General features: G+C 43.1%; 1 protein-coding gene and 1 long non-coding RNA gene across 9 annotated transcripts in view; one reads left to right on the top strand and one right to left on the bottom strand.

Moving 5' to 3' along the window:
- The window catches only part of PEAK1 (pseudopodium enriched atypical kinase 1), a 110,670-nt gene that overhangs the window by 37,222 nt on the left and 45,858 nt on the right, over positions 1–27,590 (top strand). For 4 of the 7 annotated variants that reach the window (XM_021543420.3, XM_021543413.3, XM_021543416.3 and 1 more), the window contains exon 2: positions 10,533–10,703. The exons of the other annotated variants lie outside the window; for them this stretch is intronic. The gene's annotated coding sequence lies outside the window, so the exon portion shown is untranslated. The remainder of the gene's footprint in view (positions 1–10,532; positions 10,704–27,590) is intronic. 7 annotated transcript variants of the gene reach the window in all.
- LOC116184013 (uncharacterized) lies at positions 394–27,521 on the bottom strand. 2 transcript variants are annotated; one of them, XR_004148731.2, is made up of 4 exons: positions 27,131–27,521; positions 24,586–24,656; positions 23,760–23,831; positions 394–491 (listed from the first exon to the last, which is right to left on the bottom strand). It is a non-coding gene; the product is annotated as an uncharacterized LOC116184013 (long non-coding RNA). The 2 variants fall into 2 exon arrangements; XR_004148730.2 differs by lacking the exon at positions 394–491 and adding an exon at positions 16,869–16,910.

Here is a 27,590-nt window from a genome sequence, read left to right as displayed (position 1 = left end):
GGCTCATTAGTGTCTGCCTCTAGCACTGGTGCCCCTTTCTAGATGAGCTAGAATGTTACAAACTGTGATGAAATGCTCATTTGAAGGGGAAATAAAGCACACTGAAATTATTTCAGCTCTGTAAAGCATGAAGGCACAGAAAAATAAGCTGATTTCTACTACAAATCTTACAGTTTGTTCCCTATTTCATATCTTTTAATAATGCTTGAACGGTTCTGCTTGCAAACATGTAGAATCACAGTGAAATTTCTTTCATTTCCTATGTTCTTTTCCTAAATAAATTTTCTCTACCTTCAAACACGTCTCTTTGTTCTCACTGTTCTAGAATTCTTTCATCTTCTTTTCAAAAGCTTCTGAATATGACACACAGCCTCACTTGAAAAGAATGCAGAAGAGGAATGCAGGGTGGGGAGCTGGAGGTATGGAGCAGCATCCACTCAGCACGAATACACACAACAGGACACTTCCACTGCAAGGCAGGCTCAGGGGGCCTGTAAAAGAAATCACAAATCATTATGGCATAGGAAAAATAAGTAGAGGTGATAAAGGAACCAAGTTTCTTATCTGTTTTCTTTTTTGTTTTCTGACAAGAACCTGGCAGCTCAAAACAAACGCACAAAGCTGAGAAGCTGTGGAATGTCCTTCCACAGGATGTTGTGGATATGGGATTGTAAATGGGTTCAAAAGGTAATTGGATGAATTTATGAAGGAAAATTCCATGCAAGAATATCAAGTACAGAGACCCCAGTTCTTCCACAGAAGGCTCTAAGCTGCTGATGGAGGTGGGAGTGAGTTTGGGGAAGGTGGTGCTGTTGGTGCCATAGTGCTCTGGGCTGCTGCCAGGAGCAGCCTAATGGACACGCTGGATCTGGCATCCTGTAACCACTTTTGTCCTCTCTGGGGCTCTCCTTGGGGTATTTATGATCCTTCTGATCTTCTCAACATCTTCACTATTTGGCAGCTTTGCTAAATCTGCAGTTTGTTACCTTTGTTGTTTCAAATATCAGCAGCTGAATTTTATCTTCCCTTCTAGTCCATAATTTATCCTGCACAGATGGAGCACTCCTGCAGTCCATGGCAGTCGATTCCTCTGTCCTTAAATTCGTGTTTAGGATTAAAATGTTTGAAAAAGTAACTTGCTACTTCAGCCTTTCCAATTTGGAATTTTATTCTGGACTAACATATAAAATCATTTTCCAGAGGAGCATTTAAGAGATTCCTCTGTAGCTTTGGTAACTGTGTTGTTGAAGTATAACACTCTCTGAGGTCACTTCACCCTGGGCAGTTGCTTTAACACTGAACCGTGTTTCTTTGGCCCTGTGGTCTATACCAACCTGGAAAATGGTTCCTGTTCACCAGCAGTTCCTACTCGTGATCCAAGATTCACCCCTTACTGCTGATACCTGTTTTTTCTTTCTGTGTATTCCCAGTTAACCATTTGTCGGCTGTGAATGTTCTCCCGTGTCACCATTTGCTTTACTCTTCTGATAGTCCTTTACCCTCTTTTGATTTTGCCTCCTTTTTCTTTAACTTCAGGATTCAAACAACCACTTTTTTGTGGCAAGTGAATTTAGAATTAAAGCTTCTCAGGGTCTCCCTTTACATAACAACACTTGCCAATGCAAGTGCATAGCTCTTACATTGCTCTTGATACTAAATTTCAGTTTGGTTTTGTTTTTTTTTTTTTTAATTAAATGCTCTTGGAGAAGTGAGGCTGCAGCAAGCTCTATGTGTCTAATGACAAGCCAGAACGGGAGTAATACTTGCTGTGTATTGTCCTCTGTCCTTGCCTGTTTCCGATTGCTCAGCACCAATTGTTTCCAGCTGCAGCTGTTTTCCACAGCTGCAAAAACCACTAATGCCCAACCTGTCTCTAGCAAGAGAGAGTTTAAAGAAATAATCTTGCTTTTCTTCAGTGTTGGAAAGATGGCAGCGCTTTCAGTTGCGATGTGGTTTGCCTGGTGCATTCAATCTTACACCGTGGTGCAGTGGGTGAATGGCTGGTGGTGAGCAGTGCAGTATGTGTATGCAGCTCAGGCAAGAGAATTCCAGATAATGGGAAAAAATCTGGAGCACTTGCTGCATTTTGTGCTATTTAAATGCATACTCTGTATCTTAATACTTCAGAAATATTAAGTGCTACTTGAAGTTCCCTATTACAACTGTAGTTGTTTTCCATCAGTATTTTTAAACTGCAGTCAGAACACGGGAAAATGCCTTAAGTACTTGAGGGAGAGAAATAGCTCAGGAAAGAATCACAGAGCCTCTTTCCCATGCCCTCAGGCTTTGCAGGGAGCACTGCTGTCACCCCAGTGCTGCTAGCCTTAAGGAGGCTTTTCAGCAAATAGTCCTGGTCCTGTTAAATTTGTCAGTGTTCACTCAGGTGTTATATTCAGCACACTGTAGGTTCTGACCTGTCTTAACTCTGCTTATTCTGCTGACTGACCCTATGGCTCTGGCCCTTTCACTGAGCTGCTGTTCAATTTCTGACATTCTCCCTCACCTTCACCACTTGTTGCCTTTTTTTGCTTTCTGTCTCTGTCAACCAATTCAGTTCACTTTTTAATGTATTTTCTTCCTTTAGATTTACATAGTATACAAGTGCCTTTCTCATTGCAAGGTCAAATGGTACTTCACTGAGAAGTCAAAATGTGTGGATTGGCTCTTGTCACAACCTTAATTTAACCATCATTTATGTTCCTGGAAGTATTCCATTTTTTATTCATTTCATTTATCTTAATACCTGCATTTAAGCAAAACTTTGACAAATGATAGCAATGTGGGGAAGATATTTTAGCACAGTCTTTTGAAAATCATTTTCCTAATATTTGAATTCTAGTCCAGACCAGGCTTAAAATAATAGCATTACAAAATGTCAAACCTGGTAAAGCTATTAAAAAAGAACAGGAGCTTTGACTAATGGCCCATGTATATGGCTTAACATTTAAGTAAAGATTGCATTTCTGACTTGAGCGATGAGAAGACTTCAGCTAAAGCATTTCTCTCCAGCTTCCTGCTGAAGTGAGTGCTGTCTGGCTGCAGCTGTGGGAAGAGCTCGGTGCCACACACCTCTGGGCCCTTCCAGCTGTGTCTGAGATGCCACGAGCCCTCTCGGCCGGGCTTTGTGCTCAGGCTGAGCGAGGCTTTGTGCTCAGGCTGAGCTGGCTTCCCGGCCTGGGTACTGGTGGCTGCCAAGCCAGGGACACGAGGATCGTTCTGACAGGGCCGTGCTCCTAACTGAGAGCACTCAAAACTGAGGATCAAGGGATGCCTCCTCTGCCTTAGCCCAGGAGAGAAGGAGCTGTGGGTGCATTCCCAGACAGAGGTGCAGCTTCACAGCAGTGGGTCCCTCGAAGTCCCAGGGGCTGCAGAGGCTGCACTAACCAACCTTTGGCAGGTGCTGTGCCAGGAAGGGGGTGCCATTCGTGTTGAGTTGATCCTGGGGCTCCTGTGGCAGCTGTGCAGAGTTCTGCAGTCCCTCTGATGCTGGGGACTCTGGATTTGCCCTTCTCCATGGCATGAAGCTGTTCAGCAGGCTCACAGCAGCCTCTGCTCTCAGGAACTCCATTCTGTAGGAGCAGATTCCATGAGGAGAATGCCAGGCACATGTTCAATCTGCCACTTTCTCCTCTAACCCCAATTCAATAAGACATTCTGATGACCTCTGTGGTACATCTGGGAGTGCTCCTTCCTGTGGGAGGGAGTATTTGAGGCTGGCAGCCACAGTTTTAATGTTAAAAATGTTTGGATGTGGGCCTGGACCTGGAGCAGAAAATCCACTGCCATTTCACAGCTTTGTTTATTGAATGAAAACCAGGGAATTGACATCACGTATTCAAGAACAAGAAAAATGGGTTAAGAGCAGGGTGTAATTTTTTTTTTTTATAGTCCCAAGCCTTCCTTTGTTTGCAATTTTAGCTTAATATATTCATGATACCTTGAAACAGGGGTATGCATTGAGATGGGGGTTTGAAATTGCTTTTGTGGTTGTTTCTGGCTTATATAAATGTATATATTCTCTAAAGATCAAAAATGACTGGAAAAGAGGATTTGGAAGAGATTATTCATCAAAATGGTATTTTTTTGCAATACATTGGAGGGAGGGGGAAATAGAAATTTCAAGCTTGTTGTCTCAGACTTTGATTTTGTTCAGCTTTCTTGCTTTCACAAGATATCTATTTTTCACTACAATTTCCAATAAGCCACAGGAGTGAAGTATATGCTAACAAAAGTAATGTTAAGTGTTTCAATAAAAATCTCTCCTGCTAGCTGATCACAGAAGCACAAACTCTGTGGTTATTCCATTGATTCTCCTAAGAGATTCCAGGATACTTTTTCAAGAGCAGATCTACTTTTTTTTATACTAGTCATTGAAATATATGGATTTTGTTAAATATTTTCAGGTCTGCATTTTTAATTTTTTATTTGCGTATAAGATTTATAAAGTTAGATTATGATAATGCTGTTTCCAGTGTTTCTAAAAGTACTGTTGACGTCTGCCTTGCATGATCTGTCAACTCAAATTATCACATTTGCATCTTTTTTTCTAGAGCCTGTGCAGTTAAAAGCATTTAAATTGTTTGTGTTTTATGATAAAGTTCAAGGGAGAAGATAAGCCAATTTGTTCATGGCAATTTTGAAATCCTGCTTAATACTTTTATTTAAACCCAAAAATATTCTATTAGGATTAAAAGGAAAGTGTGGGAAGAAAATGGCAAATCCCAGTGTAGAAGCTGTAGAAGTCTTGTCAGAGTGCTTGAGAAACTTTCAATGGTCTTGTTTAGTTAAACAAGGAATTAGGAATTTGCTTAGGGAAGACGTGGGCTGGAGCTTGTGTAAAACAGAATCAGAAAGGTCATGGGAGATGACAGCAGGGTTTGGATGTGATTGAAAGTTAAAGGCAATGCAAATGTGGAGAAAGTTATTTCCAGCATTGCTGGGGCCCTGGGAAGGCTTGAAATGGTTCAGTTCATGTCACAGATTCCTCACATCTACACATGTACAAGCATTATTTTGTGGCAGGTGAATATTGTCTGTAGTGATTTGTTACCTTTTAAACAGTAGCAACATAGGAAAGAAAGAAAATATTCGTATTAATCTAAATGGGAAAGTAGAGGAGTGGTGTTCCTCGAGTATTTTGTGTTCATGCTTGAAGTGAATTTTCTTTATTAAAAATGTTTTGTGAGACCGTTTGGAGAAATCTGGAAGAGAATTCTCTGTTAATCCCCAAAAGTGAAGGTTGTGCCATTCTTCTGCAACAAGGTGAATGCTTCTGCAGAAATAACTTGGACAAGAAAAGGATCCAAACCAATGAAAGGCCCAGGATTTTGCCATTTCCCAGCAGTGCCCTGCCCTGTGCTGCAGCAAGAGCTGTCCCATCAGGATGGGCAGCTTGGTGACAGCAGGGATACCTGTCCACAGAAGGGAACAAGGATCTTTAGGAGGGTTACAGAGAAAGATGGGAACTCAAGCAGCACCATGCACCAGCTAATGAAGGGGATTGCAAAGCATGTTGTATTCAAAAACTTGTAATACTTGTATCACGCTTAAAGAAAATTATTCAAACCCTGTTACTTACTTCACCAACATTCCTCCTTCCCTTTGCACTCGCCTCACTTATCTTTTGCCAAGAGCTGCTGTAAGGAGATACTTCTCTGCATTTCTCTTGTTTCTGTCAATAATGGTGAACCTGAAACTCTTCTGCAGTGGCAACTTGCAGTACTTCAGTAAATTGTGGCTTTTGTCAGATAAATCAAGTTGGTAAAATTTTTCTTGATCCCAAAACCCTCATTTATCTTCCCATTAAAAAAAAATATATATATACTGCAGCTTCCATTCTTCCCCTTCAATCTGTAAAGAACAGCATCTGATGTGGTTTCTGTGTTGATTTTCAAGTTGATTTTTAGCCTGTCAAAGACCTTCTTTCTCAATAACTTTGAAACAAAGATTTTTTTTTTTTTAATAGATGAGAAAGTGCAGCTGCCAGATGAACCAACACAAGAAACTGGAAGGGGAGGATCTTGCAGATGGTTCTAATAAAACTGGGCAAACAGCAAATGGGGGCGGGGGGAGAGTGAGTTGAAATGCAAATTGCAATCCCAGTGGAAGTTTTGGGGTTAGTTTGTGAAAGAAAGTTGCATAAACAGTCATTTGAGGCTTTGGCATTGGGGGCAATTTATTGTTGCTCTCAGTTTTTCCTGTTGCCACGGTGCTGCCAGCTTTTCCTTCTGCCTGTGTCCATGCTGCTACCTGAGCTGGTGTGGCTGTGCCAAGAGCCCTCCTCTGGAAAGCCCCATTCAGCTATTCATAGGGCTTTTAGGAACATGAAATAGCAGTAAGAGTCTAGGTTTTCAGTAGCTATTGAGAGAAGAAATTGTGATTGTTGGAGCACAGAGCAGTAAAAATGGAGCAGAGGCTTCTGTTGCTTCATTGTTCCTGCCTCTGTCCCATAGCCAAAATTGCATTTTGGCCAAGCCTTGATAAACCCCATGTTTGAAGTTTGTACTACATGATTCATTCATAAGGATGGAGGGTGACTAGTTGTAATTTCTGTCTTTTCTGCTAATTTTCTTCTCTTATTAAATGGTTTGGGGTCTGTAATATTAGGTCTACAATTAATGAATAAAATTGCAGTAGGAGAGATGCAGGTGAGGGCCTGGATAACCTCTGATGATCTCAAATTCAATCACTACTTCTTGACATGATAATTTGGGGTTCTTTGGTGGTTCTTCAGGCATGAAAATCTTATTGACACAATTTCCAAAGCAAAAACAATTTTTTTTTTCTTCCTCTTGCTAATCTTTCCCTTCTTCAATGAAAGGAAGAGTGTTTGAGAGCACACAGGCTTTCACCTCACACAGGAGCCCGTGGGGATGTGTCTTCATCTTGCTGTGTCAAAAGTTTTTCAAATCAGTAGTTTGGGAGTAGCAAATCCTTCAAATGCATGAGTAACAGATCCTTGTTTTATTTAAGAGTCCTTAAGCATGAGCAAGTCATTAAGTACTTCCTTTCTCTCCATGAATCAGTTCTATTTTAAACAGTCATCACGTATTTAATATTTTTTAAAGTATCAGAAGTTCTGACTCTTAAACTTTTTTGGAGTCTCTTGTGTACCTCTATGAATTTGTATTAAAAACACATCTGTCAAGGGCTACACATTCCCTTTCCCTATCTCTTCCAAGAATGGATATATCCTGTGTGCAGCATTTCTGTGCCCAAGAGGTTATTGCTCTGGAAGCAGAGCACATCTCTCCTGGTCAATGGCTGTGTAATGCCACCTCAAAATGCCACCACCTGAGTGGCCTCAGGAGCTCAGCACCAGCCCCCAGCCATGTCCCCCACGCTGCCCAGGGCCTGGAGTTGCTGGGGCAGAGTTTGCTGTGCCAGGTGATCCCTGCAGCCTCCTGGGCAAAGCTGCCATGCTCACGGTGTGCAGAGGCTGTGGGATTCCACCAGAAGGGATCCTGGGGTTTAATGGAATGCTTTGCTCATGGATATTGACCCTGTGATGTTGTCATGCTTCTCTGATTCAGTCCAGTTGGAAAGAATCTGTTTCCCCTCTCTTTACTGTATCATGAAAAAAGGATAACAAACATAAATATTTGTAGTTAGGTATTTTTGCAGGGGTTTGTGTCCAAGATACAACATGCTGAGACATTAAACAGCACAAGTGTTGCCAGAATCCTACCAGCTTGGCAAATTGACAGCCAGCTGAAGGCCAGGATGAGTTTTTATGATAAAATCAGGCCATGTACTGAACACTAAAGCATCACCAGTTGTTCACAGCTGAGGAAAAATTCACTTGCAATCATCATGAATAGGAAAATCCTTTCCCAAATGAAGCTTTGTTTCACTGTGGGTTTGCTTCCATTTTTGCCTTCTTACACAGTCAGCAATCATAATTCAGATGGAGGGGCTTGAAACAGCCTTCCTGTTCCTGATCTTGTGAGGAGGAGCCCCTTTACCCCTGGCTGTCACTCAGCCTGGCAGCTGCTGAGAGCTGCTCCAGCCTGGCAGCTGCTGAGAGCCGGGATGTTTGCAGGAAAGGTTTGTGAGATGTCTGCAGGAAGGGTTTGTGAGAGGCTTGCAGAAAGGGTTTCTGAGATGTCTGCAGGAACAGTTTCTGAGATGCTTGCAGAAAGGGTTTCTGAGATGTCTGCAGGAATGGTTTCTGAGATGCTTGCAGGAACAGTTTCTGAGATGTCTGCAGGAAGGGTTTGTGAAATGCTTGCAGAAAGGGTTTCTGAGATGTCTGCAGGAAGGGTTTGTGAGATGCTTGCAGGAAGGGTTTGTGAGATGCTTGCAGGAAGGGTTTGTGAGATGCTTGCAGGAATGGTTTCTGAGATGCTTTCAGGAACCATTTGTGAGATGCTTGCAGGAATGGTTTCTGAGATGTCTGCAGGAAGGGTTTGTGATTCATTTCTTGAGCATTCCTGCCCTTTGTGCTGCAAGGACAGCGGAGAGGACCGAGTCACATGGCAGCTCTTCACACGGGGCCTCTCCTGCCCCAGCCTCCAGGGAAAGCCAAGGGAAATGGGGAGGGACTCATCTGCAGCAGCATTCACTCCATCCATGTGAATTGCCTCTTAGGAGCAGTGGCTTAAAAGGATTGCACATCATCTTCATTAATTAATTTGAATGTTTTGAATTAATCTGTAGTACCGGGCACTGGCGCAGAAGTGAATATGGAGTGGCTTCAGTAATTTCTTTTTGAGTGGTAGATTGTGTTTTTCAAGTCCCTGTGCTGTTTGTGAGTACAATGACAGCTGTATCTGTGAGCTCTGTGCCACCTGTTGCCTTAGCTACCATTTAATGTGCACTATGCTGATGTTGGAGATAAAATGTTTTCTGTGGCACCTATAAAACACCTCAGTGATCCTCACAAGCCACAGGAACACCAGATTTATATCCGGCTGTGGCAGTGAGTCTGCCATCTCCAGCTGTGCCAGAGCTGTTGGAGTGCAGCTCCACAAGTGAAGGCAAATGGCAAGGAGAGCCCTTTGTAGTGCTGGGCAAAGCCTGCAGAATTTTAGGGCAGAAGTACAAACACCTGCATGCAGCTAAAATTTCAAAATTAGTGCAACTGTTGATATTTTATTCTATAGCTACAGCTCTGGCAATGTTTCCTGGTTTGGTGTTCCCTATAGACATGCCCAAAGGTGCCCACAGTTTGGGAACAGGTTTTGGAGGCTGGTGGGCACTAAAGGAGGAAAAATCCATCCCCCCTCCCCTGGCCAGCTGCTTGAACTGCAGCATCCTGCCTGAATCCACAAAGTTCCCAGTCTCTTTTCTAGCCAGCAAAAAAGACATTTTGGAAGGGACTAAAATTTTACACAAACAACATCTCCTTATGCTGAGACTAAATAATCTTCCTATGCAGCTATTCCATGCCACGAAGTGTTGGCTGATTTCTCTTTTCTTCAGGGCTCTTTGGTCTATTTCAAAGAACTTGGTAATGTGCAAAGAAAAATTCTGCTGCTGCGTGAGGTTCTCAGAGCTATGAAGGATTGTGGTGTTCCCTTAACATTCCTCCTGGAGGCTTTGCAGGGCTCAGTTCTCATTCCTTTTCTTCTCCTGCATCCCATTTCTGGCTAATCCCATCTGCAAAAGCAAATTGGTTGGTAACACTCGGGTTAGGAGAAGATTCAATATTCTCCATCCAGAGTAAGTTTTTGACTCATCTCTAATATCTCTATTTAGACAAGTTGAAGTCTGATTTAGTGGCTATTCCCTTACCTGCCTTCAATGCGAGGATATTTCCCTTGTCATTAAGTCCATTTTCAAAAACATAATGTGTGTTTTCTCTTAGGATAATTCTTATTCATCTCACTTGTTGCTACTCATCTGCAGAGCTTTTCAGAATCTTACTTTCAAATGTCCTAAAAAGTCCTTTTGTGGTGATAATCGTTGTCAAGGCACTCTGGTTATGCTGCTCAGTCTGTGCCCTCACCAGGCTGTGTTTGCTTTGCACAGAAGTTGAAGTACTTTGCTCCTTGTTATTTGTGGCTTCTGTTACATAAATAATTTGTGTTTCTTTCTGCCAACTTTGTCACCCACAAATGTGTTCCCACTTGAAGTCACAAGAAGCAGAATACCAGAGGAGGAGAAAAAAAACCAACCCCACAAACAAAACCCCAGGAGAACTGGACAGAGCTGTCTCCTTGAATAACTCCAAAGAGTTCTGCTCCTTTTCCCAGGAAAAGTCCTTCATTCTTCCAATAGGTTCTACAGGCTGTTCCTCAGCCTGTGCCTCCAACCTATCTTCATTGCAGAGCTGCAACATGGCTCTTGGGCAGATAAAGTTAAAGGAAGTCTGCAGCAGTGTGCTCCTGGGGAATGGGAAAGAAATGGGAATGTTAAGGACAAAAGTCTGGAGTGCCAGCTATGCAGCCAGAATGCTGAAAAGAATTCAACTGGGTTTTTACTCAGCTTATGCAGCATTTAAGATATCAGGAGGTCACTCCTGAAGGAAAATTTAAAATAAATCAGATTTGAAATTTGTTTGAAATAATCTTCTTGTCTGTCTTTCACAGAAAATGTTCCTGTCCTGACCAGTAGTCATGAAGAGAAGGGGGTGAAGTAAATTTGTCTGGACAAGTCAGAAGTTTTGAAATTTTCAGCAGGATTTATTACCAGTGGCTGCAGGAGGTTTTGCCAAGCCAGCCATTGACATGAGAATGGATTCAGTGCCTCAGACTTAAGCGGTAACTTGTTTTCTGTTATCTGATTTCTAGTACAGTACTGTAGGATAATTTGGATTGTGGATGATCTTGTTTTACTACTACCAGATTTTAAATAGAGAAATCTTACAAGAGCCAAACATGTGATTTTGTGAGCTTCATTCATTAGCAAAAAGTTGGAATTTTAGTATCTGGTGTTTTATCTGTAGTTGAAATTTCTTCCTGTGGGTTCGTCCCATGTCTTCATCTTAGAAAAACAAAAATATTTTTATCCATTACTGACTGTCTTCCTACCCAATGCCCAGCACACTGCAGTTTGGAACAGGTTGTAGAAGTAGCTCTGTCCCTGTTTTTTTTGGTATATTTTAAGTACTTGGTGTGACTCCTGAAACCTGTGGAAAGACATGCTGATATGGCACACTAGGAAGTTCGCTTTTTTTCTGCTGACATTCAATTTTTCCTCAAAAATCTTTTTCTGTTTTCTTTTTTTCTTTACTCTTCTTTATTTTGCCTATCTTTTTCTCTGCCATTCATAGCTGGGTATTGAACATCTGAGTACTTCTATGCCTGTCTTCCTAAGGTCGGATTACTAGTCAGGAATGCAAAACTGTGCTACTTTTTCAAGTTAAATTGGGAGCAGAATGACCCCCCAGCTCTGTGTTGCTATCCCATTTTGGGCTCTGTGCCTTTGTAACAATGTAGAACTGGCCACTAAAAACAGAAGCTTTTAAAAGGGTAGAGAGGAATTACCACATCCTTAATACCACACCAAGATGATGTTTCCATGTCTTTTGAGGCAAGAGAGTGAAAGGAGGTGTTTGTACTCTCTTCAAAGCCTCGCTAAACCCCAGCTCGATAGAATCTGCCTTAGTTTGAAAACAGTGATGTAACTGCATATATCAAAATTGACATCTCACCACATTCCTTTCATTTGTCATGAATAAAACAAAGGAAATCTGTTGTGTGCTGTGGTTTTGTTTGAAATGCTTCTTTCTTATTCTACCCTCTTTTTTTTTTTAGGGAGAGTGAACAGATCTGACAGTATTTCTTTGTGACAGGTGGTAGAAAAATTAGACCTGCATTTCTGAGCCTCACAGATATACCTGTTCTTATTTACCAGTCCAGGTGAGGTATTCATTCCAGCCCTGCAGCATAGTCTGTGTTAGAACTTCAGTGAGAGAACAGTCAGTGCCCCAGAAGAATTCCGTCCTAATTTCTGTGAGGTTAAGGGTGAGATTTCAGAAAATGGTCAGCATTAATGTAGCAATTCTGTCTGAAATCCACACTGAGCTCCTGTGTCTCTTGTGAGAGCACAGACCAGCACTTAGGAGCCTCCCAACCAATAGCTTAGAGCTCAGCCAGTGCATCAGGTGCTCAGGAGGCTGCCAGGTTCCTCCCTCAGTGAGTTCCCCTCTTCAGGAATTGTCTGGTTTGTTGCCAGAGTTGTTTCTGTACTGTGTCAGTGTCTTCTGCTGCATTGGCAGGAAGGGAGGGCTTGCAGATTCCATCTGCAGTGGTGGCAAATGAAGCTCAGAAAGAACTTAAAAGAAAAATGTTTTTCTTCTTTCAAGTTTTCAGATTTACTGTGCTCTCATTAATGCCTTTTCTCTGTTGTTCCCTGTAGCCCTGCAGTCCTTTCTCTTTGAAGGTGTGCACAGATCCTTAGATCTGATTCACTCACATGTCTAATGAGAACAAGAAAAAGACAGTTCCAGCTCTCATGTCTATTTTGCAAAAGTTTTGGTGCTGGAGCACTTCAGTGGGATGTTTGGTTTCTGTAGGGCACTTTAGAGCCAGAAATATGAGCAGCACAAGTTACAAAGCAGTCCTAGTCACAAACTCTTGCCCATTTTTACTGAGGAAAATGCACCACCTTGGCTTGTCTGTATGTAGGTAGTCAGGAGAGGATACAAACAGGTTCCAACCACCATCATTAGAGGAAGCATTCCTAGAAAACTGGAAGGTGTTTTGTCTGTTCGCTTGTACATCCCTGCCTGGCAGAGCAACTTCTTCACGCATTCAGCCTTTGACAAAACAGCACTAACTCTAAATCTGCCAGGGACAAGGACTTCAGCTGAGCAAATAGGTTCCCATAATTGTTTCTGCATTCAAATTACTATTATTTAGCTGATAAAAGTGACAATCAGAGGCCCAGAAACAGGGAGAACAATGCTATGGGATAGATTCTTCTACTGGCACAGGAAGATGTTAATCAGCTGAACACAAAGAGGATTTTGTAGTTGAGGAAAGAACTGGGTGGGATGAGACCTGGGAAGAGCCAGGGATTGCTGCTGTGGGCAGACAGATCTCCTTCCTGCTGGAGATGCTCTGGAATGGCCTAGGTGGGAACTGTTGGAGTGCACATATTCTTTCTGTCTCTGAGAACAGCTGGAGGATGTTGCCTGGGAGGTGCTCTTGGCTCGGGGATTTTACATGGGAGGGTTTTCTCTCAGCTTGGGGAACACATTTTTTCCGCTTGACTCACTGACTGAAGTCTGAATGACTGATAAAATTTCTAAAAGTAATGTTGAATTGGTTGGAAAAATAAAAACTGCATTTATCATGAGGAAGGAAGAGCAAAGTAAGGGGAAAGATTCAATGAAGAGGAAGTCGCCACCTTCCCAGGAACAATAGGAGGCTGTGGGCAGCTCACACACCTCAGCCTGCCTGGCTCTGCTGCCACACAGAGGTGGTTCCTGAGGCCCCTGTCAGGCTCCTGTCCCTCACACAGCACCCACACACATTCTTTGGGATGCTTTCCATTGAAAAAACTGCACCAGGAACATGTTTGCAGAGGCTCCCTCACTACTGTACAGAGCACGAGCCTGTGTGCATGAAAGGAGACTGCCCACTGCCTCCTTCAGAAGCACCACCAGCCTTTGTTGCTTATCTTGGGCTTGGCACAAAGAACAAGGAAGGAGCAGAAAATGTTGGCACTGAAGAGGAGCCTGTTGTGATCCATGTGAGCTGCAGACAAAGCGAGGTACCTGCAGGGACAGGCAGGGGCTACTCACTTGGATGGATTTTTAGGATAATAATCATAATAACATTCTTTTAATGATCTTACATTTCTATAGTGCATTTCCTTTGTGCATTCCTGAACATTTTTCCAGATTCCAAGTGCTGTATCAGTTTCTGTGTGCTTGCAGTTTGGAGAAGCTCTGGGCACAGAGGACTGTGCTGGGTGTGCTCCCCTGCAGAAAGCTGCTTCCCTCTCAGGGCACAACAGGGAATAGATAAGGAAACATCTGAACTGCAATTACACATGTACAAAATAAAGATGCAAAATTGAGGATATTTATCTCAAAAGAAGCTGAAGACACAGAAGTCAGGATGTGTTTGAGGTTAAGGAAGAACAATTTTTTTTTCTTCCCGAGACCTGGCTTGTTCATTTGTCAGGTTCAACCGGACTTTTCCATCTGAGGTTTTAATGGCTGAAGGCTGATTCAAAATGGAAACATTGACAGACTAAGCAACAATAGCTTAATAATATTTATTCCATGTCCCTATATGCACTTCTTTCCAGAAGGCAGTTCAGATTTTTCATGCTTGCAGTAGTCTCTGTTTTCACTTAGATTTATCTTTGAAATGTGCCCATCACAAGTGTCTTAAAAATTCTGTCCTTGTCAGTTTAGCTGATAAAGGGCAGCTGATGCTGTGTTTGCATAAATTCATGCTGGTGTGATGGTTGGAAATTTCAAAGAAACAGGACAAAATGGTAAAATTATCTTGTAATTGTGAGGGGCTCCTGCTCTTCATTTTGGCCATGCCAAAGTTCCATCCAAGCAGCTCTGCTGCTGGGGGTCCTTCTGTGATGGGGTGGTAGATTGCTTATTGCAGGAGGAGGAAATTTTTAGTGGCTGGGAGGTGAGAGGCCTTGCTTATGGTGAGGTCTCCTCTTTTCATTTGCTCAATATTTATGACAAATTCACTTTCCCTGAATTTCCATCATGTGAAACTTGTGTATTTTACTCTGTCATTTCTTTTATCAGCTGCTCAGTTGGTGATAATTGCATTGTATTTTTCATACTGGGTCCTTTCATTTTTCTCTAGTCTGTTATTATGCGATGTGGCCTTGGCAAGAAACACATTCCCATTCTTCCAAACAAAAAAAAATTCCCAAACCAGAAAAAGAAACCTGCATGCAGTTCAGATCCTGCTAATTAAGAAAACTATGAACTTCTAGGTGAAAAAGATAATTAACACTTTTCAACCTGCTGCAAGCAATAATCATTTCCATGGAGTGCAGGTAGTGCCACTGTCCCAAGGTTCTGGGCAGTGTTGGATGCCCTTGGGTACTACAGCAACCACCTCATCCAGGGAGTTGCTGCAGCAGCACTTCTCGTGCCCCCTTTAACACAAAATAATTGGAGTTTTGGAGTCTTCTCAGATTCAAAGGTTTCTTCAATTTATCCAGAATGCAACTTTTCCTCTCAAACATCCATTTCCCTGGAGCTGGACTAGATGACCTCCAGACACCCCTTCACCCCCAGTGATTCTGTGATTCCTTAACTCTCCCCAGGATAAGTCTGAAAATGCTCAGAACCAGCTGCTGATGGTGCACAGTCTTTCTTTGCTCTTCCAAAGAGGAGTTCTTTCAGCCCAATCATTGCTATCTTCAATACGAACATTAGCATATCTATATTTTAAGCAGAAGTACTTCACAGGGAAATAGGCAGGGCTTTAAAGAGACTTCAAAATATTTCCAAAAATACCTGCCTTGCTTTCTTTTTCAGCCTTGTCTTATGTATCATTCTCTATATGAGTTAACCTACTTTTTTTGCTAAACTTTTATTTTTGTTCTGTTGCTTTCCATTTCTGGTGATATAAATTCTGTGTATTCTCTTCGGGAAAACTGCAGGTTACACTTTAACTTGCACTGTGGTGTCAGTGCTTTGTGATTTACATTACAGTGGCATTCCAGAGATATTTCACAAAATTCAGACTTTTCCTACTGAAGGAGTATGGTAGGCCATGTGCAAACATAACTGGGATTGTTTATTTTTCTATTGCTAGATAAGAAGGTGCGAGGACAAATAAAATACAAAATGAAAAGAATCCCTATTCTGGATTCTTTAGATTCCTGCCTCCCCACCCAGATGTCCAAACAGCACTGCAGGCTGCTGAGATGTGTGCTGGTTATCTGCTGCATAGCCCTGCCCAAGCTCTAACAATTACTGAATAGTTCTGTTCCTCTTCTACTGTGGCTTTGCTGTGCTGTATTGCTGTTCTTATTAACATCTTTACCAGGTTACAATACTTCCAATTTTTCACAGTGTTTTCTTGAATTAGTAACTAGGAATAAAAGTACCACTTGATAGCAAGTAGTGACACCTTGTTTTCTCCTATCAGTGCAGCTGCAAACCAGTCAGAGGGATTGAATCTGTCCCCAAATCCCTCTTTCCAGGAAAGCACTGCTGGAAATGGAACTAAGACAACTTTCTCTTGTTGGTACTGACTTCCTCTTTCATTTATTTTGCTGACAGCACAGTTCAGGTACCTCACAATCTAAACATGTCTTGTTCCATGCAGGAGCAGAAGTGATCAGTAGTTCTGACTTACAGACATTTCAGGTTTCTTGAGCACTATCTCTGCTGTCCCCTCCTGTAATAGTTTCAGATATATGCACTGGCATTCAGATCAGGATATTTAGTTTTCAGCATAAAACTGTTTGCTTTCAGCATCCATATAAAGCATATGGAGAGGATGCACACACCCACCAATTTAAAGATGCCATACTATGAGAAATAAACAGGTATTACTGCAGTCATGCCCACTGGAACAGTTTGGGGTGTATTTTATTACACCAGTGTTGTGGTTTCAGTGTATTTAAGGCTTTAAGTGAGTGAATTTACAAGTATTAAATGGATCAAAATTTATGATTTTGCCTTGTTAATGTAAAAGACATTTCTTCTGCAGCTAAGGAAAGATGACACCAAGCTCACTGAAGAAAAAATAGTCCTGACTATGAGTCTTTGTTACTGATTTTCAAGAGTTTAGCTGATAATACCCATTAAGCTTGATGTTGGTGATGGATACAAAAATTAACCTTGAATATCTGAGTGGTAGTGACATACTTGAGTCTTGCATCAGTCAGTATTCAGTTAATTATCTAAGTATCAGTGCAAAGAGAACAGGCTCCAGCTGGCTGTAATTAGGGCTGGATTGTTCCATGCCTTCAAGACAATTTTTACATTCATGGGATCTGCAGCTTTCTGTTGTCCTCATTTCCTGCAACATAAAAGCACTTGTATGTCAAAGAATGAAAGGGGGCAGAGAGTGAGAGAGGCTGTGCGGATAAATCTCATTAACATCCCTGACAGTCTGGCTGAGAAATAGGCATTGCAAGATCTAAATAATATTTTAAAAATAAAGAGGGAAAACAACCCCAGGAGCCATAGACAGAAAGTGTTATTTCACTTGCCTGGAAGACAAGGTGGATCTTTAGAAAGCACAGTGGGTTTTATAAAAGCTGAAATATGCTCTGTAAATTTTGGTCTTAATGAGAGACCACCAGGCTGTGCAGGAATAAAGTTGGATGGCAAATCAGGAGTGTGTGTGACAGTGGGGGAGGCCCTGGGAGCAGCACTGCCAGTGCCAGAGGTCCCAGCCCCTTGGTGCAAGCCAGCTCTGGGGTTTCCCTTGCTCTGCTGAGCTCCCAGCTCTGCTGTGCTGGCACTGGCTCCCAGGGATGTCCTGGCCTGGGGAGAGGCTCCTCAGCTCCTTTCAGCTCTCAGGTCATCATGACCTGTGCAGCTCATGAGCAACACTGGCAAGTTTTCAAATTATTCCTCTGTTTGGGGAAGAAACAGCCTTTTGCGTAGTTTGCATGTAAAATTGCATTTTGGTATTTCAGTGGGATCCAGGGGAGAAGGTTTGTGCCAGGAACTGGCAGGGGAAAAGGGCAGTCAGTGTGAGCCCAAGGACTTCAGGGCAGGATCTGTTCAAGCCATGAACCTGCTGCTCTTCACCTGCTGAAACCTCCCCTGGCACTTCTGGGGAGCAGAGGGAAGCAGAGGCCCAACAGCTCCTGTGTTGGTGCTCACTGCTGATGTCCTTTGCTCCCTGGCCTGACAGAAATCCACTCTTCCTGCCCACCCACGTGTGCAGCTGATGCAGTTTGAAAGCTGGGGCTGTTCAGAGCTGTCATGAAGGTGAGCTTGGCCATCTAATTCTGCTTCCTAATGTCTTATAAGGGCCTAAAGGAAGCTAACAAAACCAGTAATTGATAGGGAAAGGTGTACAAGTTAAATTCCTTCTTTATGCAATGTAAAATAAATATTGTCATAAGCAGTAATAGTTGCATGTGTGTTTCTGTTCAGGTTGGCTCTATTCAGACAGGCCTCCCCAGCAGTGGCTCTGCAGGTACCTGAGCTGCTTTAGCAAAGGCTTTTGCCACTTGCATAGGACTGCAAGTACTGAGCTGTGTCTGAGCCATCATCCTGCAGTGCCCTGGCACTGGGTGAGCACAGACAATCTGTGTGTCACAGCACTTCAGCAGGGCAAGGCTGAGGTGTGGAATATACACCCAAAAAAATTTTATTTTGTGTGCTGAAATAAACTGTGTAAATTTTCTTTTGTGCACTTGACTATTAACAGAGAATTAACGTTTTGCTACTTCAACAAGAATGCTTTACTTAATGACCTGCTTCTGTGAAAGTTTATATTCTCTGAGTATAGAATTTAGAATCGTAGATTCTGTTTATTGACTGAAACTAAATAACTAAGTCTCTCAATCCTCAGTATCTCACTGATCTCCTTGAAACATTCCTATGTCAGACATGCAAAACCAGGTGGATGGGTAAGAAACTGATACCCAGTGTGTAAGTACACACCTGCCTCAGCTCTGGCCATACAGCACAGAGCCACTTAGCCATGGTTTGATGTTAATTATTCACCACTAGTGATGAGCTGTGAGTAAGGGCAGTTGCTGAACTGTTCTCCCCCATTACTGTAGGAATATAAAAAGGTCAAAGACTCTAGAAAGTGTAAAAAGGTCTCAGAAAGTAGACATAAAGCTGAGAAAAGCTAGGAAATTTCAAAACTTTCTCTTGGGAAGCTAGAAAGTTAAGAACCAAATGAATACATTTATATTTATCATAGGGAACAAGAAAGAACAAGAACTTACTGATAGTTCAAGATGTGAAAAGTCCTAGATATATGCTTTGCAAAGATAGAAAAAGTTTCAATCTTAAATAATGAATTATTGTGTATTATTTGAAGTTCACAGAAGTCCTTTTGTTAATGTTAAACCCACATGGGTCCTTTTCTTATTGGTTAGAGTATAATGACTTTACACCTTTTCTTTTATGCTGTTGGTTCAAAGAATACGTAGAAAAAGGCTTTGCATAAGATGCCATCCTGTCTTTGATCTAGATTTGTGTGGATGTTGTCATTTCTCTGTGTCTCTTGCTTTTTGCTTGTGTGATGCAGACAGGTAATAAATCCTACCTCTGCAACCAGTCAGGGTCCATCCCACTTGTGAGACACAGACCAATCCAGCAGTTACAGTATCAGAGAATTGTTAAGGTTGAAAAAAACCCTTAAGATCATTGTGTCCAACCTCTGACACAGCATTGCCAGCTCCACCACTGACCTGTGTCCCCAAGTGCCACATCCACCCAGCTTTTTAATCCCCAGGCATGGTGACTCTACCACTGCACTGGGCAGCTTCTGCCAGGGCTGGACGACCCTTTCAGGGAAGACATTTTTCCCTAATTTCCAACCTAAACCTCCCTTGCACTCCATGTCTTCCTTGTGAGGAGCCCAGAACTGACCCCAGGGTTTGAGGTGTGGCCTCAGCAGTGCCCAGCACAGGGGGATGCTCACTGCCCTGCTCCTGCTGCCGCAGCATTGCTGCTACAGCCCAGGTGCCATCAGCCTTCTCCCGGGTTCGTGTTCAGCTGTGCCCATGTTCTTCCTGTGGGGAGCTTTCCAGTCCCTCTGCCCCAGCCTGTAGCACTGCAGGGAGTTGTGAGCCAAGGACAGAACCCAGCTCTTCACCCTGTAGAACCTCATACAATTGGCCTGGCACATGGATCTGGCCTGTCCTGGTCCCTCTGCAGAGCCCTCCTGCCCTCCAGCAGATGAACATTCCCACCCCACTCAGTGTTCTCTGCCACCTGGCTGAGGGTGCCCTCAGTCCCCTCAGGCCACCCCTTCTCCTTCCCTTTAGCCTGGGTTAGCACTTAGTAGCCAAAGGAAAGGGAGGCACAGGGGAAGTGCCTGAAGTCCTCTCCTCCCCACAGAAGCTCCCTTTCCTCAGTTTGATTTCCAGCAGGTACCTTGCTGCAGGGCCCATAGGCACCAGTGTTGGGCAGTGGCTCCAAGGTTAAGCAAACAAGCAGTGGGACTGTGACAGGTTGCACTGTGTTTCCAGGACACACAGCCACAGTCTCCATTTTGCATATCTGTATTTCAAGGGTTTCCAGAAAGTCTAAAGGTACATTTTCCAGGAAATTAAGATAATTCAGTTATGATGACAAAATGTTAAAGGTACAACTTGCAGTAAAATCCAGGAGCTCTTCAAAAGCTCCTCCACTCTGTTTTGTGGTTCATGAGGTGATTCATCCCAGAGACCCTGCCTTCCCAAGTGCCTCAGCTCATACAGAAGTTTAAGCCTGTGTCTATGTTGCAACTTCAGCATAAGGGATAATGGTTCCTAATTGTTGAGTAGCACATCAAGTGCAGTAAGTGCTGACCTCTTTCTGCAGCACTGTGCCACAGAAGGAATGGCTTTCGTGTTGAAACCCAATTGGAGTAGCTGTAATGCTTCATGCATCATTTTAATGGCACTCTCAAAAAGCCTGGTATCTTGGTATGTCATTATCTCAGACTCTGCAGTTGTTGTTTCTTATTTAAATGTCCTATCTCACTTGAGATTTAATGTAATTAGAACCAGCCTGTGGAAAAATCTTTTTCTATTATGTCTTAGCTATTGTTCCAGTCAAGATGGTAAAGCAAATCAAACAGGATATAATGAAAATGATAAAACCATTTGCAAGAGGCAGTTTTCCTGAGGGAAGCAAAAGGCAGCACCACTTTTCATTTTGCTTTGTAATTCTAAACATGGCATGGGCCTGGAGTGACTCCATGGAGACTTGTCCAATACACCTGAGAGCACAGACAGGTACAGCTGGCAGGAATCTGCCTCGGCTGATCCAACAGGGAACCAGAAGCAGCACAGCAATAAGCTTCTTCCACTGTTACTGCTGCTGTCCCAGCCTTTTCAGCCAGCACTGGCTCTGCCAGCCAAGGTGTGTGTGAAGGAGCTGGGCCTGCAGTAATGAATGTCTGAGATGGTTATTTGTAACTCAAGCTGCAGTATCCTGGCTGGGGAGGTGCACCCAGGGTGGTGTTTGCAAGGGCACTGGCACCCACAGCCTCAGTGTAATGTGTGTCTGCAGCAGAACTGCTGCTCCTGCTGTGGAAGGAGAGGGACAAGTGTCCAAGGCTTTTCTGGTCTGGCTTGGAGGCCACATCACAGCAAGGCAGGAGCCCTGACTGCTCTCTCTGCTGGGTGATTGCTGAGCAGTTCGGGTGTTACTGCTCCACATCTCTTGGCTTTTCTATTAGGTTTATAATTTGACATCAAAGCTGTTTTGCAATGTATTTTCCCTTTTGTGCACAAGCCACTTGTGAGCAGGCTTTTGTATTGTCAGCACGAGTTACAGAAATCTATATTAATTCTCAGCAGTATTGATAAACTTTAGCTGTGGGAGGCTTTGATCCAGGGCTGCGTGCCATGGACAGAGCTGGACAGGCATGGGATGCTGGCAGGGCTCTCAGTCCTGCTGTTCTGGAGGGGATGCATCAAGTGCCCAGGGGTACAAAGCCTGGCCAGCCAGGCACTGCTGCTGCTCTGCTGCTGGGTTTACCTGGGACTGTGGGCTTTGGAGTGCAGAGTGCAGCCAGCTGAATCTGTCTTCACACAAATGGCAGAAGCAACAGATCATGCTTATTTTTCAAAAGCCAATGATGTAAAAATTCAAAGGATCAAAATGCAAGTAATTCAAATGATTGAAGAAATCATTAGGTTAATACCTGCAAACAATTGTGTATCTTCAGATGTAATGAAAGAAGAAAATCCTGGAACTGGAAAAATTATCTTTTTTTGTAGGTTTCTGAGTTTGGTGCTGACTAATTTATAGATCACCTGTGCACAGGTTTGCCTCTTCTGTTACCTTGCTCTCTTTGGAATTGAAGAAACAGTAGTTTCTTCCTCTGCCTTTCTCCCTGTTCCTTTCTTGTAAAGAAATGATTAAATACTCAGAGTACAAATGCTGCACATGAATATTTATAAGAACTTTTATAACATTTAGCGAGGCAATGCTTCATGGCTGTCTCTTTCTGAATGCACATAAGAAAGTGCCATAATTTCTTCAAAGCCCTGAGTCCTTATTTGCTACTGGGTTGGCAGGAGCTGGAGGCTCCTTGGGGCTGCAGTCACTGATGATGACAAAAAACAGAGATCATTGGGGTGTTTCCTACTTTCCTGTTAAAGAACTTGGCTTGTGTTTAATATCTCATAAGAACACATTTTTCATGCATCATTTACATTTAAGTTGCAGAAAATTGCTAGGTAGGAATCTTGTTACTGGCATTGGATAAATACCTGATTCCTGTGTTGATACTTTGGTCTGGGAAGAAACAAAATTAAATGTCTTCTGCTTGGAATACTGACACTGTGGGACAATTGAGTGGCCCTGGAGCACACTGTGCAAAGCACTTGGAGGGTCCTCCTGTTAATGCAGAAGTGCTTTAGCCTCCACTTCTCTGCATATTGTCTCTCTGGAGTAGGGCATCCTGTGCATACCTAATTGCCTGTGTAATGCCTCAGAGTGTTGTCACACACCCACTTCTAAAAAGCAAATGGAAACTAGTAGCTCTTAATAGCAGATTTTTCCCCTTGACATCCTGAAAGAATTTAGATCAGATCAAGCACAGAGGAAAAAGAAGAAAAGCTTTAGGAATAAGCAAAAAGGAGAGGGGGTTAGAGTTGTGATTTGTTAAAGCTGAAGATAATTTTAGAACTGGGTTTGGAAGTCCTTGCTCATAATCCTGTTATAACCTCTCCCCTTCTCCCTTATAAAATAATTGCCATAAATTGCATGTTCTCATGTCCACAATGTTACTGCATGAATTGAAGACTTGCAGTGTTTTTTAAAAGCTGGAGTGCACGATGTGGCTGGGAAGTTATTCTGGAGCTTGGCACACCACGCGTGGGTCTGTGTGATGTGCTGGTGAAGTGCCCCCGTGCTGGACCCACTCGGGGCAGAGTGGGAACCACCCCAAGGCCAGGGCTGGTTCTGTGGGCAGAGCCTGTCACCTCCCGTGGATCTGCTCCAGCAGGGGCTGCCTGGCTGTCCCACACCTCCCCACTGGCTTCTGACAGGCTGCTTTCTGCGGGCTGGGCTTTAAACAATCCCCACTTTAACAGCTTTCACTGGGTCAGCTGGCTAAGTTAATTCTGCCTGGAATTCATTAATACTATCATATTTCTATTTTATAATCATATTTTCTCAGTTTTCAGTCCCCTTTTATCTGGTTTACTTCAGCTTTCTGCCTGGGATGTGTGCATCTTCTGTAGATCTCAGTTGGAAGATGTCAGAATATCCCAAGGATCTGATACTTGTGATTTCTTCCCTTTTGTGTCTTTATTTATAAATATGTCTAATTTATACTTCTCTGCTACAGCAGTATGCAAACTACAGAGGTGTATTTTGAAAGAAGGCGTCATTTATGTGACTTGAACCCCTGAACTACTACTGTACCTAATTTTCAGACAGTGATTTTGATCTCCTTCCCAGATGTTTTGGGCACAGTAATTATTAGAATTATTTTCATCATTGGCAAAGGACAATTGAAGGACACTATCAACAATCAATTTTGTTTGCATTTCAATTAAAGCTGTATACTTGTAGCATTACATTTATCACTAGATATTACAATAATAATATTGAAAGACAATAATGCTCTCAGTTGTGCTTTACTTGTGCAAAACTTTTGAACCTGCTGCATGACCTCTGAGCACGTCAGAGTCAGAACTTGGTTACCTCTGTAAGAAAAGTATGTACTCACCTGAGAACTCTTGGAGTGTGTTTAGCAGCAGGTATAATTCAGGATCTTGGGAAAATGCTCCCAAGTTTGCATCTACAAGGAAACAAAGGTATTGTCTACATTGGTGTGAAGCAGCTCGTCAAATCCACCTAAACAAATTAAAAAACCTGTAGTCCTTGGATAATAATATCTACAAGAGTTTTCATATCGTATTTTTCATAGGGAAGATTGAAATTAGACTTCCAAAAAAATTAGTATGACAGCTCTTCCTAATTTATTTATTTGCACTGAATTTTTAGTAAAAATGAAGTGTGCACCAGGGAATGTATAGGCATAGCAAGTGGTAAAATTCCAGGGACCTTTACTTTCATTTGTCTCTGATTCCTGGCATATTCAAGGTTTGTGGAGTTTTGAGGCAGAATTTATTTTATTACTACTACAGAGCCTCAGACTGAAATCTTCCATCACACCCTGTGAGACAAAGGCCTTGACTCAAGCAGAGAACTTGCTGCTGGAGCTTGGTGTGTGACTGCAGCCCAGTGCCTGCTGGAATTGCTGGAATTGCTGCCACGGAGGGGGATGAGGGATCTGCCTGCTCCTCCTTCAGCTCAGGCATTAATGATGCTGCTGCCTCACTTCAGCAGGCAGCCATCTCATTATCTCTGGGAAGTCTCCTCTGCCCTTTTCCTTTCCCGTTCTTCTTTCTCCAAGTTTAGCAAGTAATTAAAAGAGTACAGTGGCTGAGGAGTGAAAACGGAATTTTTCCAAATGCTGTTCCTTGTAAAATGTAATACATCACCCACACATCCCAGGGCAGTGATTGAAGATCTCCTCACATTTGTTTTACTTGAGATTTAAGCAAAATCATCTGCTGAGCATTTCGGTCTATCCATGTGCATTACAATCCATCCAGGCTCCCTGAAAAGAAAAATGGGAAAATAAGACATGGTTAATGTCCCGGGCTTTATGTGGAGAGAAGAGATTTAACTGGGGCATTAGAGACAGAGGCTCCAGTCTATCTCCTGACTGAGAGCTAATTAACATTGTGAGCCTGTCCTTTTGGTAAGTGTCTTGGATTATCTCAGCCTTGGAAGGGCTCTGGCTGGAGCAGCAGTGCAGGAGCTGGGGCTGCCTGGCTGTGGCACTGCCTGGGGCTGCAGTGTGTCCTGGCAGGGCAGGAGCTCCTCCTGGAACCCACCCAAAACCCAAGCCTTGCTTTGGCACAGCCACGGGTGAACAGAAGTTGTGCAGAGCTGCTCCTTACAACCACTGTCTCTCCACTTTACTCTTCCTTTTCCTGCAGTACCATATGGAAGTAAGGAAATTACTTTATTCTCTAAAGAAAGAAAGAAGAAACAAGTATTTTTATGTAGCAAAAATTTTTGTATTAATATGTATTTTGAAGACCTACACAGCACAGAGCAGATCTGCTTCAGTATCTCATCTCTGCTGTATGAAGCAATCAAGAAGCCAATCCTACACCTATATCCAGGCAGCTGATAAATCTCCTATTATTAACTTCACCTTTTTTGATTTTTTTTTTTTTTACATGCAGAATTCTGGCATCCAAACACGTCATCTGCCTTTATTGAGTTTGACATACTGCAATTTCTCTCAAAATTAAGGCTTTGGAATCCCTGTTCACATACCAGGTTTCAACAAAAGGCTTCATAAAACAGCTGGCTTTAAAAGCTGAATGATTGTCAGATGAGAAATGATTTGTACTTGAAACAGTCATAGAAGGTGAAGTTAGTAGTAACTAATTTTCTGGTTATGCCAAAAAATATTTCTGCAAATCACTGAAATCCAAAAAATCTAGCATTTAATCTTTATTCACATTACTGAGACTGGTTTTTCTGTCAAATAACTGCTGGATACTATTGCAAACAAAAGGCTTGCTTTTTAAAACAGCTTTAAAAAAAAGCACAAATTCCTTGTATTTGAAAAACCATGTTTCTTGTCTTTCTTGTGCCTCTGTATATCATCTTTGCAGATGCTGAATTTTAGTGAGGTATAAATAGATAACTTAGTTAACAAGTATACAAAGGGCTAAATTAACTTTTAAATCTAGTACATTTTAATTTCATTTTTCTATGTTGTTACTGAGAAACCAAAATGATGAAAATGCAGTGGATGTTCTGTGGGTTAGGCATGGCTATAGGTGACAGGTCTGAAATGGTTGTAGGTAGGAGGTGCTACTGAGCAGGATGCTAGTATTAATCTTGGTCCTAAAATAAGTCAGGGTTTTTTATGAGCAGTCTGAAAGAAAATGTAAATAGGGAGAGCAGGATATTTGAAAGCAGAGATATGCACTGGCTATACTGGAAAAAAAATATGAAGGAAATACATTTTATTTATACTGTACAGCTGTAAACTGGGAATAAAAGATTTTAGGCCAGGGTTGCCTGATTGCACTGAGAGACGTGAAGCTGCTGAAAAGCCTGTGGAAGGCATGAGCACATCATTATCGTGAGTTGTGGCTCATGACAGCAGAGGGCAGTGCCTGGCCTCCAGGTGTGCAGGATGTGCTGCAGCAGTGCAAGGGTTGTTCTGCTTTGTCCCAGTGTGGAACACTGCGCTGTCTTTGCAGAGCAGCCCAGGGCTGCTGCTGACAGGTCACAGGTGGCACTGGGGGTTACAGGTTTGGGCAGCTTCGTTTCCAGAGAAGGTCAGAGAGCTCCTTTTATTCATATTTGTATTTGAAAGTAGCAAAGTAGAAGCAGAAGTGCTGCTGAAGTATGGGGGAAAGCGATGAGTAAGGCAGCGTTGATGGCTGTCGTGGTTGCCATGGCAATCCCTTGGCCACCGGTTGGGATGCCATCCCTGTTTATGTAACCATCACAGAACATATGCCACCACCACTAATTAAGCCAAGGCTGAGCCCAGAACTTTGAAATCTGCCACACCTCTTTTTTCCGTGTGAATTGCCGGGTTAAGCACTACAGAGTGTGGAGCCTCCTGTGGGACCGTCCTGGGGAGCCCTGGCAGGGCCTTCCCTTCCCGGGCTGTGTCCTGAGCAGTTCCCCCCGCGGGGAACCCCCTGGTGTCCCCGGGCCGGTCTGACACCCCCCGGGAGCTGGGAGGCAGCAGGGCAGAGCTTCGCTGCTGCTGCGGCTGTTGGCTCACACTGGTTCCTGTTATAAACAATTTACTTCCAAATGCCACAATGGTGCACAGGGCAGGAATAAACCTCCCTCAAGACCCTCCAAGAGAGCTGGTAATAGCAGCCTGTCCCATTTCACTCGGAATGGCGGTGACAAAAGGTAATTGCCCTGGGCTTGGTGTGGTTTCTGGTGTGGGCTTGTAGCAGCCCAGTTTGCTAATAAAGTATTCTGTCATAAAAATCTCGTTTGAAAGGCAAGGAATTCAGATGAGTGTGGTTCTGCTTTTACCTTCAGACCCCTGTGGACTGGTATTGAGTCATCTCAGCAGTAGAAGAGTAGAAAATTTACATTGTGTTTTTTTCTGGCTACAAAAGGCTTCTCATTCTCAGGATTCTGTCAAGCACAAGTAGCAAAATTTGTGTCTGGCAATCAGTTCCTTTAAGAAAACATTTCTATCTGTAAAGAAGAAGCAAAGAAAGAGAATTGAATGTTGGCGGTGATTTTCTTTCTCTTTCCTTTGCTAGAGCTCGTTTGCCGTGATTCAGCTTTGTTTCCTGCTGTGTGGCACCCCAGGAGCGAGAGCTGGCCGGGCTGGAGCGTTCCCAGGTGGGATGGGAGCCCCTCGGTGAGCGCCGGGAGCAGCTCCCGGGAAGGCAGGCCGGGATCAGCCCCGGCCCAGCCCCGGCTCAGCCCCGGCTCAGCCCCGGCCCAGCCCCGGCCCCGGCTCGGCCCCGGCTCGGCCCCAGCC

The sequence above is a fragment of the Lonchura striata genome, chromosome 11 (assembly GCF_046129695.1).
Source record: "Lonchura striata isolate bLonStr1 chromosome 11, bLonStr1.mat, whole genome shotgun sequence".
Classification (NCBI taxonomy): Eukaryota; Metazoa; Chordata; class Aves; order Passeriformes; family Estrildidae; genus Lonchura; species Lonchura striata.
This window is presented reverse-complemented; position numbering and strand designations above follow the sequence as displayed.